Source organism: Perognathus longimembris, chromosome 7 (genome assembly GCF_023159225.1).
Source record: "Perognathus longimembris pacificus isolate PPM17 chromosome 7, ASM2315922v1, whole genome shotgun sequence".
NCBI lineage: Eukaryota > Metazoa > Chordata > Mammalia > Rodentia > Heteromyidae > Perognathus > Perognathus longimembris.
In genome coordinates, this window is record NC_063167.1 from 47,587,232 (window position 1) to 47,597,130 (window position 9,899).

Consider the following 9,899-nt stretch of genomic DNA (forward strand, 5'->3'; position numbering starts at 1 on the left):
TGGTCAGAGGAACTCACCTCTCAGGCGGTTCGCCTTCCTGTGTGGACCACTCCGGGGCAGGTGTTGTTGAGGGGCAGCCCACCCACTTGTGCGAAATGCGCCAAACTACGTGGGCACCGCTGATGGAGAGCTCTGCCCTCCTGTACAGGCGCGCCTACCAGAACGGGCCCTGTCGCCCGGGGCCCCGCCCACCTGTGCGCTGTGCACCCACTACAACAGGCGCTGCCGCTGTGGCCCCGCCCACCTGAGCAGGGTACACCTACCAGAGCGAGCCCCAGGTTGTTGGGTTGTGCTTGCGCCCTCCCGCGAGTCTGCTGTGGGGGGCGGTATGTGTAGGGCCCAGTGGGATCAACTGTCCGGGCACGGGTTAGCACCCTCAGACTGCGCCTCCACTGAGACGGGGGCATGTGATCAGGCCCGGGTGTCTCTGCTGTGCTGGTATTGCCCACCAGCACCTTGAACTTTAGTTGAAAAAGTCCGCAAGGAACAGGCACCTCGGGTGGGGCTTGCACTGCCTGTGGTCCCCGGGCCCCTGTTGGGACGAGGGCGGGGCTGGTGCGGCCAGTTCAGGCTCCTCTGTGGCCTTGGGGCTGCTCTGCCCTTCCCCTGTTAGCTCTTGTGTCTTCCCAGAGCCTGATGGGACCTTCCCACCTGATTTGGGGGTTCTTTGTTCCCTCGGGGTTGGGAGGGGGAGGGAGGGAGTTCTAGCTTCTTTGTAGAGTTTGGGTCTCTGATAGCTGGTCTCCCATTAGGGGAGGGGGTAATGGGGGACTCACTGGTCCTGGATTGTGTGTGTGTCCCGCGCCACCATTGGTCCTTCCGGGGTGGAGTGCTGTGATGTGGCGAAAGGTTGTGGTGGCGTCCCGGCTCTCCCCTTCTGCACCGATTGGTTCCCCCACCACTCACGTCCGTTCCCGGCCATGTGGCCCTGAACTTCCCATCACCGCTGTCACCGTGTGTCTTGGTCTGCACTCTCCCTGGGGTACGTGGAGTCCTGCTGTCTGGACTCTGTGCTCCCGGTGTGAGTTTTCGGCAGTCGGTCTGCCATTCACTGGGTCCTCTTTCCCCGCCTGGCCCTGTTTGGGCCAGGGTTGGCAGGTGGGGGAGGGTACCCCGGAGATTTTTTGGCTCTGTGCAGGTTATAGGCTCTTTGTTTTTGCTCCTTTTTGTTTCCTGCGTTTCTCCACTGCTTCTGGCTCCTGTTTTTGCTGGGTTCTTGATGGGGTGTTGGGTGCTGGAGTTCCCAGCTCGCTATTCAGTTGGAGCGAGTTGGGGTGCCTCCCTACTGTGGTGGTGCCATCTTCCTCTCTCCGGAGCTATACTTCTGAATACTTGAGGTCCTAGGTGCAAGGGGCCCTTCTTCTCCCATGGGCACTGAGGCCTCCGAGCCCACACAGCTCTTCTCCACCAGAGTTCTCACACCAGGCCTAGGGTTGTTGAGTCATCAGGGAGAGGCAGCTGGGGTTCTGGTCACCTGGAAGCTGCCAGGATCCAGGAATTCCTGGGGCATCTTAGAGGCCATTTTATTCTTTTAATCACACCAATCTCTCTTTCCCCCTTGCCAGCAGATTTTGTGTGTTACAAAGAATTTCCAGGTAGAAAAGGCCTAGTTAAATACATGTATACATACATTGCTTTCCATGTCACTGTGACCAAAATACCTGACAGAATAACTTCAAAGAGAAAGATTAGTTGGATTCAAGTGGCTTACATCTATGATTCTAGCTACTCTAGAGGCTGAGATCGGATGAGCTTATTTGAATCCCTCCCAGGCTGAATAGTTTGTGAAATTTCTATCAACAAAGAGCTGGAAGTAGAGGTGTGCCTCTAGTAGTAGAACACCAGCCTTGAGTAAAAAATTCCTAGTTTAAGCCTCAGTACCAAACAAAGTAAGAAATGAGAACAAAAGCTGGGTGCTGCTTGCTCATGCCTGCAATCCTAGCTACTCAGGAGGCTGAGAAATGAGGATTGTGGTCTAAAGCTAGCCCAGGTATGAAAGTTCATGAGACTCTAATCTCCAATTAGCTGCCAGAAAATGGGAAGTGGTGCTGTGGATCAAAGCAGTAGAGTGCTAGCCTTGAACTAAAAGCTCAGGGGACAGTGCTTGGGCCTTGCATTCAAGCCCCACAACTGATTTAAAAAGAAAAAAGCAGAGCTTCCTCTTGGCCACATCCCCACCATTATCTGTTGTTGTTAGTTTTCTTGATAATGGATTCTTACTGGAGTGAGGAGGAATCTCAATTTTTTTTTTCAGCTAAAAATTTGGCTCTTTATTGATCTCGATTGATATGTTTAGCTTTAAAAAATACAACAAATAGTTCTAATTAAGTTTAGTTATACAAACTAAATTGTTCTTCGAGCTCTCTTAATTGTGCATAAGGGTCAGCTTCCATGGCACATAGCATGTACTCACAGCCTTGAGTGTCAGTCCCACAGAAAACATGTATATGAGCAAAACAAGAAAGATACTTGTTTTTTTTTTTTTTTTTTGGCCAGTCCTGGGCCTTGGACTCAGGGCCTGAGCACTGTCCCTGGCTTTTTCCCGCTCAAGGCTAGCACTCTGCCACTTGAGCCACAACGCCGCTTCTGGCCGTTTTCTGTATATGTGGTGCTGGGGAATCGAACCTAGGGCCTCGTGTATCCGAGGCAGGCACTCTTGCCACTAGGCTATATCCCCAGCCCAGATACTTGGTTTTGATATGTAAAAAAAAAATCAACAGAACTTAAGGAATCAATCCACCTATCAAAAAAAAAAATCTGTAACACAATCTTATTTGTTGGTGCCATTCTCGCTCTCATTATATCCAAAATGCTGAGAAATAATTCAAAACTAGAAAATGGCCCCAAGTACTATGGCTGCCCATGGCTCTTGCTACAAAAGAGTTGCCAGTCTGAACTGAGGGACTACAAAGAATGAAAAGAATTAAAGGATTCTTCTGTGTGAGGTCAAGAGAACTTCCCAGAAGGAGGCGGTGGGCCAAGAAATCCACCTGCCTGCTTGGTGGCAGCTCGTGAAGGGGCAAGGCCAAGAATCTTCTGGATGTTTTGCTGAATTGACATAGTGCACAGAATATACAGGAAGATGAAAGAGCAGTCTGTGGTGTCATCTCCCAGCAGGTTTTGGTGAGACAGTCCTTGGATGTAGGACAGTGGAGTAAAAGGGAGCTTTGCCACCACTCTACCATCAAATATGGAATTGAACATTCCCATTAGAGCAGTAAAACAAAAACCAATTGCAAACATAGATTTCATTCGAACCATTGATAGATCTCTGTTGTTATTCTTCAGTTTTTCTTCTTGTCTCTCAATTTTCTTTTTTTGTTGTCAACCAGCTGACTCTGTTATTGTCTCCTTCTTCTTCTCCAATTTTTTACTCTGTTTTTCCACTTCCACCTTCAGTCTCTTGAACTCATCTGTCCGGTAAACCAGGACCCAGGTTATGCCTCTAGGAGACCCAACAAGCAACAGCGAAACAGCCGCTCTCACCCTCTGTGCGCAGCGCTGTGCATACGGAAATAAAGACGATGAGCAAGGTGTTTGCGAACATGGTGCTCATTTTGCACCTCTGTCCCCGCACGCCACCAGCTCAGCAGGGACAGGTGCAGTACGCTTGGGAGCCAGAGAAAAAGACAAGCTCCTCAATGTTGTTTTGATTTGCATTTCTTTTATGGCCAGTGATCTTGAGCACTTCTTCATGTGCCTTTTGGTCATTCTCATTTCCTTTTCAGGGAAGTTTCTCTTCAAGTCTTCAGCCCATTTACTGAGGGGGAATGTTGCTACTTTCAGAATTTGTTTTGGGGGAACTTACTTTTTTGAATTCTAAGTACATTTTAGATATGAGGTACTTGTCTGTTGTATATACATATGATCACATAAGATGATCCTAAGTGAAATGAACTACAAGATTGGAAATAAGTGGTTTGTCTTGATTTTTGTTATTGTAATAGGGAAGTCAGATCTGGCCAGTGCCATCATTAGCTGTGGAGGAACTTCAGGTTGACTCCAGCTCAGATTAGAGCAGAAGCCAACTCCATCTCCACTAAGCTCTCCCCCACCCTATCCTGGGAAGCTTCCCTTTATTATGATAAGTTATATAAATTGACCACTTGAGGCCAGGGAGCTTCAAGGGAACATGTGCCCTCCTATGAGTAGGCGCATCCTCCTGCATCATGTGAGCCCCGCCAAATCCATGCACCAATTCTAACTAGAATGATAGGTTGCTTCAAACAGAGACTATGAGACAGACTGTAACTCTATTGGCCACCTGCGTGTGGCCTAGCATGCTCTGTAAGTGTTGTATCTTCATTGGTCACCTGCATGTGGCAAGTTTGTCTGTGATGTTTGCCTTATAACCAGGCAGGAAGGCCACACATACTCGCGGTTCCGGCTCCCGAGTCTGGACTGCACACATGCGGGCGGCTCCAGCTCCCGAGTCTGGGCCCTGATCCTGCACACGTGGTCAGCAGTTTCAGCTCTCCAGTCTGGGCTGCGACCAAGGCCGGTCGGTTCACTTTTTGTTCACTTTTTACTTCCCCAATAAATCTATCTTTTTGTCATCTTGTAGCTGGAGACTGTGTGGTGGACTCTTGGGGGAACCAGGAATCCCCTCCCTTGGGGGGGGACCCCGTTTCATTGTAGCGAACCCCCACCCTACTTCAGTTATTTCCAGTGTACCCTATGAAATTATGCCTTTTTCTTTTTTCTTTCTTTCCCATGGTTTTACCCCTGATGTCACTGTAACTGACTGGTACACTGGGTATTGTATGTACATTTATTGGAACTTGGGGAAGGGAACACCAAAATGGAGAGACAATGGATAAAAGGTGAACCAATGCAACAGCAACACTTACAAGATAATATGTTGTAAATCAACTGTACATCTTAGGGGAGGGTGGGGAGGGAACTGGGGAGAGCGGGGAGGGAAATGAGGAGGGGGGGAAGGTGGGAGAAAAACGAAGGAGAAGGTAACAAATTTGATAAGAAATGTACTCACTGCATCATGCATGTAACTATAACTACTTTCTACATTACTTTGACAATAAAAAATTTAAACAAAAAGCAAAACAAAAGGAAGAAGAATGTATTTCACTTCACTGTTTCACAGGGATAAGTCCATCATGGCAGAGAGAGCATGGGAAAGTAGAGCAGTTCAAATTGTGGCACATAGGAAGTAAATAAGGTGGCATATAAGAAGGGGCCAAGGCAAGACAGAGTCCCAAGGTCATGCCCACAGTAACCAAGTTTTTCCACATTTCATTAATACACAGAGAAGCCTAATAAAAATAGAAGAACTAAACTGAATTCAACCTATATCTGATACAACAAAGAGACAAACAGAATTGTTTTGTAGCAATTCATCTGATAGCTCTTCAAAGAATCTTCAACACTCCCTCCCCCCAAAAAAAATCCAAAACAAAACATAGTTTTGGGTGTGTCTTATGGTAGTTTTGGCCATATGATATTTTTGTATAGAGCAAATTGTTATTAACATCCTGTAAACTAGATCTCTTGTAATATCAGATTTGGTTTAAGTATTTCATCTTTATTAGTGATGCTCTGAATTTCTAAGTGTTTACCACATCCTGTCTATTATTAATCTCAGAAATCACCTTCACCTTTTGAAGATGGTTATATTTTGCTTATGCTGCTCAGTATCCATTTCTTTCTTTCTCCCTTTCTCTCTCTCCTTCCTTCCTTCCTTCCTTCCTTCCTTCCTTCCTTCCTTCCTTCCTTCCTTCCTTCCTTCCTTCCTGCCTTCCTTCCCTCTACCCCTCCATCTTTCCTTCCTCTCTCTCTCTTTCATTGGTTGTGGGGCTTGAGCTCAGGGCCTGAGTGCTGTCTCTGAGCTCCTTTTGCTCAAGGCTAACACTCTACCATTTTGAGCCACAGTGCCACTTTCTGTTTTTGAGTGGTTAACTAGAGATAAGAATCTCATGGGGACTTTTCTGCCAAGGCTGTTTTTTGAGGCACAATCTTCAGATCTCAGCCTCTCCTGAGTAGCTAGGATTACAGGCTTGAGCCACAGGCACTTGGCCCCATATCTTCCATGTGGCCATACTTTCTACAGTTTTGGGGGATGTGTACCCCTCCTTCACTTTCAGCAATGAACGTCTTTAATGTAGACTTCAGACTCTAGGGTCCAATTCATAGGTTATCTCTAAGTGATTACTTTAAGGTTGAGACTTTGAAATGTTTGTCAGATCTTTTGGAGAAAGGATGTCTTCTTTTACTGAACTTGATGTTGCAATGTTAGCCTGAAGCTGCCAGAGTCCATTAGGCAAGTCAGAACGCTGGCAGTGCAGAACAAATAGCACTGAGTGATGGGTTCTAGAGACAGCATGCAGGCCACCCAACTGGACTTTCAGCCTTTAAAACTGTGAGTTAATCACACATCTTTTCTTCCTAAGTACCCAGCCTCACATGTTTAGCATCAGAGAATGGACTAAATGGAAAAATACATTGTGTGTTTGACAAGTCTTTTTCACTTTTCTGTCTTTTTTTTCTCTTTCTCCTTTTGCCCTCCGTCCTTCTGCCTGCCTTCCTTTTCTCCTTCCCTTTGCCCTCCTCCTTTTCCTTCTTCCTTTCTTCTTTTCTCTTTTATTAGACAAGGTCTTGCTCTCTAGACCAATCTGGATATGAGTTTGAGATCCTTCTGCCTTAAGCTGCTTGACTACCTGGTTTCTTACCCATTTTAATGTCCTTCCTGCAGTGTGATAGTTCATGTATGTCAGGAGGGTAGGGGCATGCACATGACCAGTGTTCCCAGGAACCCAAAATTTTGCTTTCTTCTGACTGACTTTGTCATTATCCATTGTCCTTCCAAAGTTTCTTTCCTCAACTTCTGGTAGCCAACCTCACAGCTCAGCAGAGCATAAGTTGGTAAGCAAGGCCCTGGACTTTTCTGTCCAAAGGAATCCCCTCAAATCTTGAGTGAAAGTTAATGCAACAGATGATAACACCCAGGAACTTGAATCTGACCCTGATGGACTTTTCTTTAGCTCTTTGTTATTTTTTTTGTCCCTTAGCAAGGGGACAGGCCTAAGAAAACAAAGTGTTTTCATTTTGCCAGCTTTCACAGCAGATAAGTTCCTCATAAATCCTGATCTTGGGTATTTTGGAATGGGTATGAGTGTATGGAATTAACATATTCCTGCAAACTAGTTACAGCGTCCACATTATTGAGTTATATGACTTTAATAGATAATCCATGTGAGTGTTTAGAATAGTGTCTGGGCATATTAACAGTCAATATTATTAGCTATTATTTTTCATTGATTTAAATTTTTTTTGCTGGAAATAGAAAATTTTATTATATAAAATCTGGTATGCTTCTTGATTCTCCCAGCCAACTGTCATTTATAAAGCATCTATTTTGTATAAAATAATGAATGTTGTTGTCATATGTGGTACATAAGTCACCTTTGATGTATGGCCCATTATGAACTGAGCCAAGATGGTTTGCAATTTCCAAGGCTTTTACTGTCGCTATGATTATGGATTATAGTACACTTTTCCTCAAGGATCAACATAGCATTTTACAATCAATGGTCATTAAAACATTATTTCAGGGCTGGGGATATGGCCTAGTGGCAAGAGTGCCTGCCTCATATACATGAGGCCCTGGGTTCGATTCCCCAGCACCACATATACAGAAAATGGCCAGAAGTGGCGCTGTGGCTCAAGTGGCAGAGTGCTAGCCTTGAGCAAAAAGAAGCCAGGGACAGTGCTCAGGTCCTGAGTCCAAGCCCCAGGACTGGCCAAAAAAAAAAAAAAACCCCAAAAAACAACAACAACAACAAAAAAAACATTATTTCAGAACAGTTCTTTTTCTTAACTCCTACTAGTATTTTTACTAGACAAGTAATCTTTGACAGCAACAATTAACAAACTATATCCTGCTATCTATTTTGCTAAGTAAAGAGTTATTGGACATTGCTGTGCGTATTTGTTTCTGAATGGCCAGTGGCTGTTCTGTGAACACTTTTACAGAAAAGCTTGATCACTGTTACTTCTGTTCTCCTATGGGATTATGTCTGCTCATAAATGTGTATAGTCATGACACACAGGGGGAGGTGGTAAGACATTTCTCTCAGAATAGAGCTTTGGTCACTCCTAATGAGAGAAGTCTGTTTTCTGGAGTATTCCAATGGAGCTACGTTATCAGGAGGAATGAGCAGCAACCAGTGCTGCTGACAGAGGAATTAACATTCCCTGTCCTGGCTGACCTGATCACTTGTTCCTCATAAGGAATGGCCTTTAAGACCCAGATCCCTCCTTCTTTCAGGGTTATATTAAAATGTCACTATCAATTTGAATGGGATGGAAAGAAGGGTGCTCAGGCTTTCCCTTTCATCTGTATTTTGCCTGAAGTCTTGAAGTCTTTCCTCTCAGCCTTGGGACTCAGCAATTTTCCATGCTCTTTTAATATTAATAGCCTGCACAGCAGGGGGTGGCTTTTTGAAGTCTACCTGAAGTTTGCAGTTGATATAGTTCGCATTTCTTTAAACTTTTTTCTTTTTGTCAATTGAGAATGTCAGACTTTGTCTTCCTCATGTGGTTTAACCTCTGCCTACTTCATACTTTCCCTTTGTCTGTCTAGACAGTGTTTTATGAACTTTACTTTAAATGTCTATTTTCCAGTTCACTAAATCTCTCCACTGCTGAGTCTAATTTGCTGTTCTTTAATTGTGATATTTTCTATTTATAGAATTTCATGTGGCTCTGTTTTATATCTAGCTCATCAATTCTCTTATTTGTGTGTTGGTTTATTTGTTTTATGTGATACTGGGGATTAAAGCCTACCTGGACAATTCGAATATCCTCTTGTGCTTTTGCCATATTGCTTTATTGTTTCATATTCTTATTTTTTGAAACACATTAGATACATTTTTTTTCAATTTGAAGTGATTATTTCTACATTTTATCTCTCAGTCTTGCTTTATTGTTGTTTCCTTCTGTTTCATTAAGTTTTGGTTGTGAACTTATTTTAGAACTTTGCATCTGAGAGTTTTTTGAGCCTCTGCATATAGTGAATTTTTCTAGAGCAGCTGTGATTTCTCTTCCAGGTTCCTGGGAAGTCTACAAATCAGTGACCATTCAAGTTACTTTTGGCTTTAGGTTCTCAAATATGTGGACAATGTGGATCTTGGCCTTAAAACTGTGAGAATATATGTTTGTGTGATAGATACATGACAGTTGTTTTTCTTCTTTCTTCTTTTTCTTCATTTATGTGAAGTTTTCTTATTTATGTAAAGCAAAGCTGAGAGAGGTGTGTTGGTTCCTTCTACAAGGATGTGCTGTTTCTCGTCCCCCACTGAAGATATTGCTCGTTGGTGCTTCTAACTATGGAAAAGGTCATTGACCCAACGCAGTTCTGGTTGGGCTTTAGGCTTTGACCAAGTCTCTTCACTGACAGTGGCCTATTACCACTCAGATTTCAGGCCACCAAAATTCAGCAAGCACCTCCCAGAAAAGGCTGTCTCTAGTACTGACATATTTTTGTGTTTCATTTCTTCAAGTTAATCCATTCATTTTGATCAGTTCAGTTATTCTTTTATTGTTGTGGTTATCATGTGCTAGGGACATAGCTAAGGGTAGAAAGCTTGCCTAATATGCACTCAAATTTACTCCTTCGTCTTTCTTTCTCCATACCATCTCTGTATTTTTCATTTTCCCAATCTCAACTCAATCTGAGTCTTCTGCTCTTATACTTGAATTTTCAAGGGCCTTCAAGCTGAAAACCCTTCAAGCTTTTCCAATTTGCCCTGCACATGACAGCCAGATCTAGGTTCCTGGAAATTGACTTAAATAAATGAAATTTGGAACAGCTTGTTTCTGTGAGTATCCTACAAAAGGCCGTAGAAAAAGAGGATCAGTAATGTTGGGATGGGTGGTTTTGT

The 9,899-nt window shown here is 44.0% G+C and overlaps 1 pseudogene across 1 annotated transcript; it reads right to left on the reverse strand.

Annotated features, from left to right (window-relative positions):
• Positions 1 to 2,732: 2,732 nt before the first annotated feature.
• On the reverse strand, positions 2,733 to 8,838 carry LOC125355701 (annotated as a pseudogene). The gene is made up of 2 exons (XR_007211695.1): positions 8,803 to 8,838; positions 2,733 to 3,501 (listed from the first exon to the last, which is right to left on the reverse strand). The product of XR_007211695.1 is annotated as a calcium load-activated calcium channel-like (transcript).
• Positions 8,839 to 9,899: the final 1,061 nt, after the last annotated feature.